The following is a 10746-nucleotide window of genomic DNA, read 5'->3' on the forward strand; positions in this document are numbered from 1 at the left end:
TGGTGTAGACTCTCTTGTTGATAAGCAGTGCAATACACCGACATTAGAAAGTGCTTTATTAAGATACATGACTGTCAGACTTTTAAGTATCATTAGAGTATAACAGAACAGTATCTGACTCATAGTAAAGTTCACATATTATAGTAATTACGTAATCAAATTTGACGTTCATGGTTATTCCAAACCTCCTTCACTGATGGGACCTCAGTTCGCATTCTCGAAAAGTAATTATTGGCAGTTCGGGTTATGTTTGTTTGTATCTTATTCAGCTTTGGAAGAGACTTGATTGTTTAAATCTCTTGATAATCACAACCATTGAATTTTCCTCCACTGTAAAATAGTCAAAATTTCTATAATCAAATGCTTATGAAACCAGGGACACAGCTCATAAAGATGTTTGCAATTTTCTGTGAGTTACACTAATCACGGAAACCACAACTGATAGCTGACTGGTTGTTTTCTGGTTACTGGCAAAGCAAATCAATGCAACCATTGCTTCACCAAAAGTTATGGAACTTCAGTAAAGGGATCGCAGGAATTTATCCCTAATTTCATGACGTACATGAACATACTGCATAACAAATACAGGGAGAAGGATGTCGAGAGAAGAACAAATAAGCAAGATGCTGGAAACGAAAGTGTTTACTCAAACAACATATAGAAATATTATATTTGACACTAGCAATCATTGTGACCTTTAAATCTTACCAGAGAAGTCACAGAAGCCATATCTGTGGACAAATATGACTATATCTTTTAAATGTTTCAATTGGACCTATCAGTGTATAAAGATTGCTAATGTGTGTCTATATATTTTATGCAAAAACATATGTTCACTAGTAGAAGCCAGCCATCTAGCCAGCAACCGCCAAGAATGGCAGGACATCATGAAGGGGATGCCACCACTCAACCCTTTGTTAGAGTGAAAGGCATAGGTCAAGGTAGGTCATATTTTATGCAATAATTATGGCCTCTTCAATCACACATTGTGTTGTAAGTGTTTTTTGTGGCCTTTTTTCATGCTTCCCCTTTTTCCATTATTAGCACTTATCCACATGATGAACGATAATTGAAATGAAATTGGGCTTTGAAGCTAACTGTTACACCACTGCAAAGATTGAAGAAAACATGCAACTAATCTGCGACAAATTCTTACTCTAGTATATTAGTTTCCATTATTTGTTGGTGTCTTTGCCCAATCATGAGATACATTGTATCGCATATAACTGTACGCAGCAGCAGGTGCGTTACAATTTTTTGTTGATAAGAAAGGTGACTGCATTAACTATTTTCTCTGTCTCTCCTTCATAACTCACTGTCACCTGCCATACAAATGCATGTGCGAAATAAGCGTAAAAACAGTGCCCTCCCTAAAAAGCCGTCTTACAAAAGCGTTAATGGCTTTTGACCAAAAACAAACAAACAAACAAACAAACAAAACCCAAAATAACGTAATATGCTCCTATAAGTAAAGGCTATGTGCGTGTATGTAGCTCTGTCCGTTGTTACAAACATAGGAAAAGGTATGTTCGAAGGTTGAACATGTCGAATATTATACAGCTCTATCAGATCATAGTTTAACAGCAAATTATCGAGATCACAATGATTATTGTTTTCTGACTTTAGATTCATAATGATTTGGGCTCTGCGCGATGGTCCCAAAAAGACATGTGTAAGGTGTAAAATACGCAAAGATTCCTAAGTGTAAAATTTTGCTATTCGATTTAACCGTCTTGATTGGTTTCAATCCACACTTTGAGAGCCTCATCTAATTCAGTGGCTTTCATATAGATATGCACTTATAATTTTAGCTACGACATGTGCTGTAAAGTAAATAATATTCAATTGTCTCGTGTATCTTTAACAAAATGGGTCATAAGTCTTAAAATTTGCAAAGAATACATGTGCAGCCTTCTGGTCAAATGAATTTTGAATGGCAATTCATCTTCATTGATCGTAAGTATACATGTAGCTTTTTTTTGTAAAGTTGATATTTTTCTTATTTTATTATCGTTCATTTCTCAATGTACTTTTAAAGAGATGGGATAGAAGCTAGGTTTGGTTTAGATAGGGCTTCCAATTTTTCATTTATCTATTTTGGGGGTTCGAGATAATGATAAACGCTCACTTATGAAATATAAAAAACACCAACAAATATATTCCGAAAGGAAATCGAAATGTATTTGATGAAAATTAGTTTTGAAATGGCTGGGATATCCTTAAACACGCATCCGGGCAATTACCCCCAGAGGGCAATTACCCCCCCCCCCCCCCCCCGGTTAAATACTGGTTAGTGGTAAGGTTAGAGTAAAGATTAGGGTTAGGGTTAGGTTTAGGGTTAGGAGTTTTCGGTTAGGGTTAGGATTAGGTTCAGGATTAGGGTTAGGATTAGGGCCAGGGGAAGGGTCCGGGGTAATTGCCCAGGGGGTAATTGCCCTAGACCCCTTAAACAGAGTGGTCCTATTAAAAGGTGGGACCAAATCTTCTTAGGACCACTTTGTCTTTGGATATCTCATCCATTTAAAACAAAACGATTTTAATCAAATAAACTTTGAAATCCTGTAAGAATTAATTGTATTCTTTTTTATATGTCGTACCCAAGGGATTTCTCATTATCTTCCAAAGTGTTAACAATCTAAAGCCACACCTCAACCAAAATTACGCCATCCCTTTAAAATCTGCATTAGATCAACACAATCGGGACCGGAAGGTTCAATTTGTCGGCTGGTGTGAGACGAACAGAGCTTCAAATTCTCCATTCATGGTATTCACTTGAAGAGTCTGTTCGCAAAAACCGATAAGTCCAAATTTGCCAAATGGAGATATTTGCGATTAAAGGTCAAGAAAAATAAAGAGAATAATAAGAAAATTGTTGCTTCTTTTGACCATAACTTCAAAAATGTACCTTTATATGTAGTGACCAATATATCATTTAAAAGGTATTATTTTGTACTTTATGATGGAGACCGTACTTCAAAATCTTCAAAAATGGACTTATCGGTTTTTGCGGACAAACTCTTCACTTGTGTCTCGAGGTTGAGTTGCCGCCTGGTCTCTGATTGGCCGGCAATTTTTAAATGCTTTTTGGATGTGCTGCCCTCTCGAGTCTCCTACCAGCAGCGAGTCCGGGTGGCGAGCGACGACCACAGGTTCAACACCCTTTCGTTCGCCATGAAAGCCAGAAACACATAGGCTCCTGCAAGAGATAATGTATTGATGATAATATGATATCAGCTGTGTCTTGGCGCCTTTGTTTGTGTGGTCTACTTTAGCATGTGTTTGTAATTTCAAATCTGTCTCATGCATTATTCGGTACGTTGAAGAGCTTGCTTCCAAAAGGCGCTAAATCCATAATTTTTCAATGGTTTTAACGCCTTCTGGAAGCAAGCTCTTCGTATTCTGATTCTTAGCATGACAAAAGGTAGCCATCACTCTCGAGCTCTCCCTTTCCGTCAAACGCAAATCGCTTGAAATGGGGATGTCATATCCAAATGCACACACGATGTTGTCAAATATTCAATGAAACTGACACTAATGGGTAGAGCGTTGAGAAAAAAAAAAAACGTCTTCTGAATCGCAATTCCTTTTGGGCAGGCTGAAAGATGTAATATCCTAAGAGATTGTATTTTCCCTTCAAGATTGCATGTTTCATTTGAGACTTCCAATAGTAGGATTTTCATTATGGTCGCACTTCAGGCAATTATCACATAACGGAATGTTTGATTGTTTGTTTGTTTTACTGTATACTTATATGTTACTGTCTTTTGGAACCATTTGGAACGCTTAAAAGTTAGGGGTATTACCAGTTAGTCAATAGAAATACGTGTGCATCACAACGGCTTTTAGAAATCAGTACGGAGTACGACCATCTATCAAATAAATATTCGGCTAACACTTCATCAAAAGATGTTACAATATAACAAGTAAAAAATTTTAAAATGTACAAAAAAACACACATTAAAAACCTTTCATGTAATGTCCATATTAGCAGCATAACTTATGACAGTAAAATCAAATTCAAATATGAATTCTATGTCTATGTGTAATGCATGTAAAATCAACCTAAAAAAACAAACGAAAAGTATACACTGTAAAATATATATCTATACATGTAAATGACTATACATTTGCATCATTTTGTACATAAGTACTAAGTGTTTCAAAAAACATTTCCCACTTTTGATCATAGATAGTTCAACAACTATTCATCCATTCTGATAAAACTGTCATTGATATGTGTAATAGCTGCATAGTGTACAATTCTGTTAAAGGTAATTTGAATGTGAAAGCATAAATCAGTTTCACTAAATCTAAGATTGATTTTGAAGTAAGGTTTCAGATTTTGGTCAAATTTTAACCCTCTGTACAAAAATTTAACTTTGCACAGGAACCAATGATGTGTATGTGAGTGTGTGCTGACAATGGCCCCGAACAATGGACATGCCTGAACCACCTGTTGACTAGGCGTCAGTCTCGCGCTCCCAGGCACATGAATGCTTAATCAATAATTCACGTGGATTGCCCTGGGCACTGCTAGTCTGAATTCATGCACGGTAAAGGATAAAATGTATGCACATGGAAAAGGTAAGCACATGTTTCCAAGTGCTTGCAAACACTTCATTTCATTCCAGCTGGCAGTCATTTTGAAATTTTGCTTCACATATCACTAAATTTGGGAGATAAATAAGCATAAATTATCTAAAGTTCCTCATTTTGATACAACTGTCTACTAATTAAATAATCTGACAAATTTTTCGCTTTTTCGATCTAAAGAGATAATTTTTGGTAAAGAGTTCAGCAGCATTTATCATTGGGGCGATTTGTTTCACAGTAGATTAATTTGAGGCTCCATATACACAAGTATATACTCTAATTGATTTTCTTTGCTTCCTGTCACCATGTTTACGATAGAACAGAAGGTAATCATTGTAATTTCGTTTTTCAGAAGTAGGGAGAGCACTGTCACGGCTCAACGACAGTATCGGCAGCCGTTTGACTTTACACAGATACTGCCAGAGGCTGAATAAAGACTAGTTGTGATAGTGAAATTTCTCATGAATAGATAATAAAGCATTCAAACCCTGGCCATCGTTCAGGACCATTGTCAGGGTGTTAACCACACACTCCCATACACACCCATTGACCCCTGTGCAAAGTGAAATTTTGTACAGAGGGTTGAAAATAGAGCAAAATCTGGAACCTAACTGTGAAATTAATCATGGATTTCATGAAACTGATTTATGCTTTCATATTCAAACCACCTCCAACCAAATTGTACACTATTCAGCTATCACTCATATCAATGACAATATTACCTGATATGTAGTGTTTGAATTATTAAGAATCAAAAGTGGGAAATGTTTTTGAAACACCTAGTACATATAAATGTAAAATGGCTGCGACTAGCCGGAATGTTCCCCTGAGAATGGAGATTGAGCACTATCAGTGCTGGTTGGAAATACCGTGTTCAGTGACCAGGGTAATGATAGTCTGTAAAGCACAATAAAGCAGGCTTTGACTTCTGCACTGTTCATCTACTTAATCTCATACAAAACGAAAAAAAAAAATATATTGATGTTATCGTTTAGAGGGAAAACAAAGTAAGAAGGCACTAATTAAAGTGCATGAACCATTAAACACTAACAAACTATACAGTATATCTAAAAAGAAGTAGAAATTTCCATTGCCGCGCAATGCGATTGTATCCCCCGGCACGACTGGGCACAAACCATCAACCAACAATATGACCTTTGACCCTATAAAAGACGGTACACTGGGGGCAACAGATCCAAAAGCTATAGGCTTGTAGATTATATCATGGTAGACCTTCATACCAAATTTGAACAAAATCCGTTCACAAATGTAGCCTACAGCGCGCACACAAACCATCCACCAACAATATGACCTTTGACCCTATAAAAGACGGAACACAAGGGGCAGCATCACCCAAAGTTATTGGTGTGGAGATTTTACCAATATGAACCTCCATACAAAATTTAAAAGAAATCCGTGAAGGTTTGGGGCCGCTAGAGCGCACGCAAGAATGTGACGCGGCGGCGGCGGCGGAGACGGCGGCGGAGACGGCGCACAGTGGGCCAGGTGTGAATGAAAGTGCGCCAAAATAGGGATTTAGTCACTGGAAGGAAATTTATTTTTTTCGTATCCTAGGCACAGATTACCTCCTCCTGAACACCTCTGATTAATAGTTTTTCTTGAAATTAATTTTAAGTGGATTGTTTATCTACAAAAAGGCTCAAAATTTGTGAATACTGGGTAAAACACGTGTAAATGCAATACTGCGGTTTGCAAAAGGTTTCCGCCGAACAAGTCGTTTGATCCTCTTCAAATTTTCAACACATGTGTCAAATTAATTATTTTAAATGATCATAAACTCTACAGGCCAGATTTTATTCCCTCTGAAAGTAATTTGGGTCAAAACAAGGAAATTTTGGCTAAAAATAGCAAATTTCTTTTAATGTGAAAAAATGGTCAACATTCCCACTGATTCCCGCGTCAAAAATATCACAGTCGCCTTTGCTGTAGTTCCTGCTTTACAATGATACCAAACTTGGCTGCAATCTTCCGCAATCTTGTGAAGAAAACCCAATTTTCCATCCGCATGTTTGCCTGGTTTTTGCCAAAATCTCGCGTGCGGTGGAAGCACGCATCCAATGGATCCTCATACGCAGGCAAGGCACACACAACAACAGAGACCACAGAGAGAGCAAGAGAGAGGGAGAGAGAGGGGGGGGGGGGAGATGGGAGGGGGTCTGGTGAGGAGCGGGGTGTCATGTTCATCATGATTGATAGGTGTACAATGTTCACATCAAACCAGCTAAATGACCATAAATGTCTCGATGGTCTAACCCTATAATGTCTGTGTAGACACTACTTGCAGTTATTAACAGCATGCGAACTACCCACATTCAAGAAACCTACAGATCTGACGTTCTCCTCCTGCACGATTCTTTCGACCTGGTTTTTAATGGTACCACAATTATATTTTTATATCCTCTTATTATTGATAATCTTACAGTGTTGATATACAGTTCATGATACTTTGTTTTAGCATGATGTTTTCGCAATACATTACCGCAGGCTTCTGCTTCTGTTATTGTGTAGGGTTATTGAGGTGTAAGGTTAGTTTCCAGTGTGGGTGTTAATGATCTTTGTTTTTTTTTCCCTGTATTGAAATTCCGAGTTCTTCATGCGTTATGCATGCCTGTAGACCACACTGGTCAAGTCAGTTGGAGGGGGGGAGGAGAATCATTCGGTTTTTTTTTTTTTCATTACGAAAATGTAGAGTATCTTTTCTCCGAAAATATATGTATTGCCCTAGAATGTAGAATAACCATTATTTTCTCCCCTCTATCAAATAAAGTAAATATTATTTTCAAAAGGAATGTTTTAACTGAATTCTTAGTTTATTATAATAATATCACCTCTCTGTCTTTCAGTCTACCTCGTAGGCACATCTTCCTACATCATTATGCGATTATGTCTATAGTCTTGTAACATCCTACATACTTACCAAAAATTCTCATTAATTCATTTTGAAGAAGTATGAAGACCTCTCTAAAACATTTTAAAGGCTTTATATATTATGGCCTTAACGGGCTTAACATAATAACTTTATCAAATGTCCTTTTCAATTTGTGTACAACGTTTGTTTCTCACTTATCTCTTATTTGAAATGTTAACGCATGCATTTTCAAGAGGGGACGTAATTTATAGCAAACTAATGATAAATACCAAAAAGTCCTTAAGGGCGTCCCTCCAAGTGTGACCTAAGTCTGAACCTTTGACGTCTTTCTTTTATTTTCGTTTCTTTTATTTTGTTACTTTTCATGTTGTCTCGGCACACGCGTTACAGCTACAGTTCGCACTATCAATTTTCTGACATTGGAAAAATATTGTAACGTGAAAATCACTGAGAAATATCATATTTCTCATTGCATGTTCACAGCCAATTAGAAATCCCTATATAAATGACGTCTTATGTGTTTGAAAATATTTTCATTGCACTCTACGGGTCTGATTACCCCTAGATCGGTCAATTTAGCGTACGTTTTAAGTCGATCTCGGTGAATATGAATTTTGGCGCACTTTGGAGCCATTCTGGCCCACTGTGCGGCGGCGGCGGCGTAACGCTGCTGAATCCAAAGTATCCTCCGGCATACATACCGGAGGATACAATCAAAATTGGATTTCCGCATCAATACTTTAAAATATGATTAAACTGTCTGGATGCTATTTTAGGGTCTAAAGATATAACGTCTTACCTATTTTTCAGAAAACCCCGTTCAATTTGGTTAAGCGGTCACAGAGAAATGTGGATCGCTAAGTAAAGCATGTGATGGGTATGTTTCGTCCAATGTTAGCATTTGGAAGCTCTTTGAAAGCATATTAATGTGTGAACACGATGGACCGAACTTGGAGGGAAAGGATTCCTGACATGCTACACAAAGATCTTCATTTTTTCTTTGACCACTGAAGCAAATCAGATGGAGTTTTTTGAAAAAAAAAAGGTGGGAAATATAAGTTATAGTTTCATACCCTGAAACTGTAATTAGATTGATGCACTATATTTAAAGTTATCGTTGCAGAGGGTCCCGTTATATTTATTTTCTTTGGACATAATTATACAGTATGATGTACATTTACTTGTTCCTGGGGCCCGTTTCATAAAACTTGTCATCAGTGACAACTGCCACATTTCTATGACAAATTTGCTCTCAGCCAATCAGATGCCAGGATTTCAATAGCTTGTCACATCTATGATAACTTGTCTCTGATGACAAGTTTTATGAAACGGGACCCTAATAATCTTACCTTGCAGACCATTAAGGAGAATGAAGAGATACCAGAGTTCTGGAACATCCACGAAAGGAACTACCAGTGCCACGGTCCAGGTGAATCCCATCAGACTAGAAATCTGAACCAAGAATAGCATTTCAGAGCAGTGAAAGGCAACAGTTTTGTAACGTATGTTAATTTTATTTTGCTATGATATTATGTACGATTTGCCTAACCATGTGTCAGTATTTGAATGTTATGAAATAGACACTTTGGTAATTATTCATAACTTACACTATTTGGGGAAAATAAAAATAAATCACTGATAATGATATCCGGTTGCGAATGCTCACTAGACCAAATTGGAGATATCAAATCTAATCCTAAATAGTCAAATTCACGTAAATTCAAGTACTCAACGTACAAGATGGAGGTACAAGTTAGGCTAAGATTTGCATGCTATCAAGTCTGGATTTTTCTGTTTTCACATATGTGTGTTTTTTTTTTTTTTGCAATAAAATAAATCAAAATAAGTTAGAGTCAACGACATTGAGCACTATTTGAATGTATGCATGTAGTGTTAGAGGTGGACACAACTATCTAAAAGTGTAGGCACCTAGGGATGCATATCTTATATCCACTCGGCCACAACAGCACCAGTGACTTTCTCTCACTACGCATTGGTCAAAAAGGAGTAAAATTAATGATCAGAAAACTATTGTCCTTGAGTCTTGAGTCTAGCGATTATGTGAAGGGGAAGAATGATATAATTATCTTAACCCTATAAAGACCAGCGTGTTAAGTTACTACTTCTTATGCACGTGATAGTGTAAGCCTTGAGAACGACAGAGTTAATACAAATGAGAACAGTTCGAAAATGATGGGTACTTTCCCTACCGTTTGAGAGAGGGTGCAAAATGTTAATAATCCCTTCGAATAACCTTTATCCACTCCATCTTGTTTAGTTTTGTTCTCCGTAATCAAGGGATCATTATAGAATATTGAGCAGTATGGATACGTCTTTTTGTGGTTTTCGATGCTATACGGGTGCAGTTATGCGTAGGTACCTATCTCTTAAACATCTTCCGCTTAAACTATCAGTATTGTATTGATATGGTGGTTCTGTCTTAGATTTTGTGATCACTAACACACTGCCGATGCGATTGCTAACCCATTTTGATAACATTCAAAGAGCGGGTAGCGTGGGGAGAGATGGCTGATTCGCTGCACCCCGGGGGTACATCTGAAACCACACTAGCGGAGGCCTGCTAGAATAGAACTGTCCATCAGCAAATTATGCGCACCGAAGCGTACGAGTATTGGTAACGTTCGGGACCAGTCGAGATTCTTCGGCTGTGTGTGACCCTACGTAGAGATCGGTGATAAAGCTACACACAATTCGTTACGGGGATTCCCGAATATATCCGAGTCGGGCCAACCTTCCCATTGCATGGTCTCCCCGTAATATCGGGTCTTTAACTCTGTCAGTTCCATCGCCCATTTGCTTCTGTGCACTATCAATAGCAGTTTTGATATGGTGGCCTAAAGGGGACAGAGGAAAAGCAGGATCTTATAGTAACACGCAGTAGGTAGGAGAAAAGAAAAAAAAGTATTTTACCTTGACGTAAACCTTGAGGAGATTAAGCCGATCCTGATAGCTGGACCTCATACTCTCCCTCCCCACCTTTCTAGCGTTCTTATAGCCCAACCATATGCCGAAAGCAGTGACGGTAAAGAAGGCGAAGTTGATTACCAACAGCGTTGCCATGGGAACACCAAATGCCAGAAACCTGCCAAAGTGGTCTCCGATCCAACATAATTCGCCACTCGTGTAGTGCAGGAAACCTCCGGGGTTGATCACGTCCAGGCAGAGACATGGAATTATGACGCATGTAGGCACGCCGAGAAAGTAGACCATGTGTAGTAATAGTGATTTCAAACTCTTCTGGG

Source organism: Diadema antillarum, unplaced genomic scaffold (genome assembly GCF_040938485.1).
Source record: "Diadema antillarum isolate AM-2024a unplaced genomic scaffold, OU_Dant_1.0 scf00000004, whole genome shotgun sequence".
Taxonomy (NCBI): domain Eukaryota; kingdom Metazoa; phylum Echinodermata; class Echinoidea; order Diadematoida; family Diadematidae; genus Diadema; species Diadema antillarum.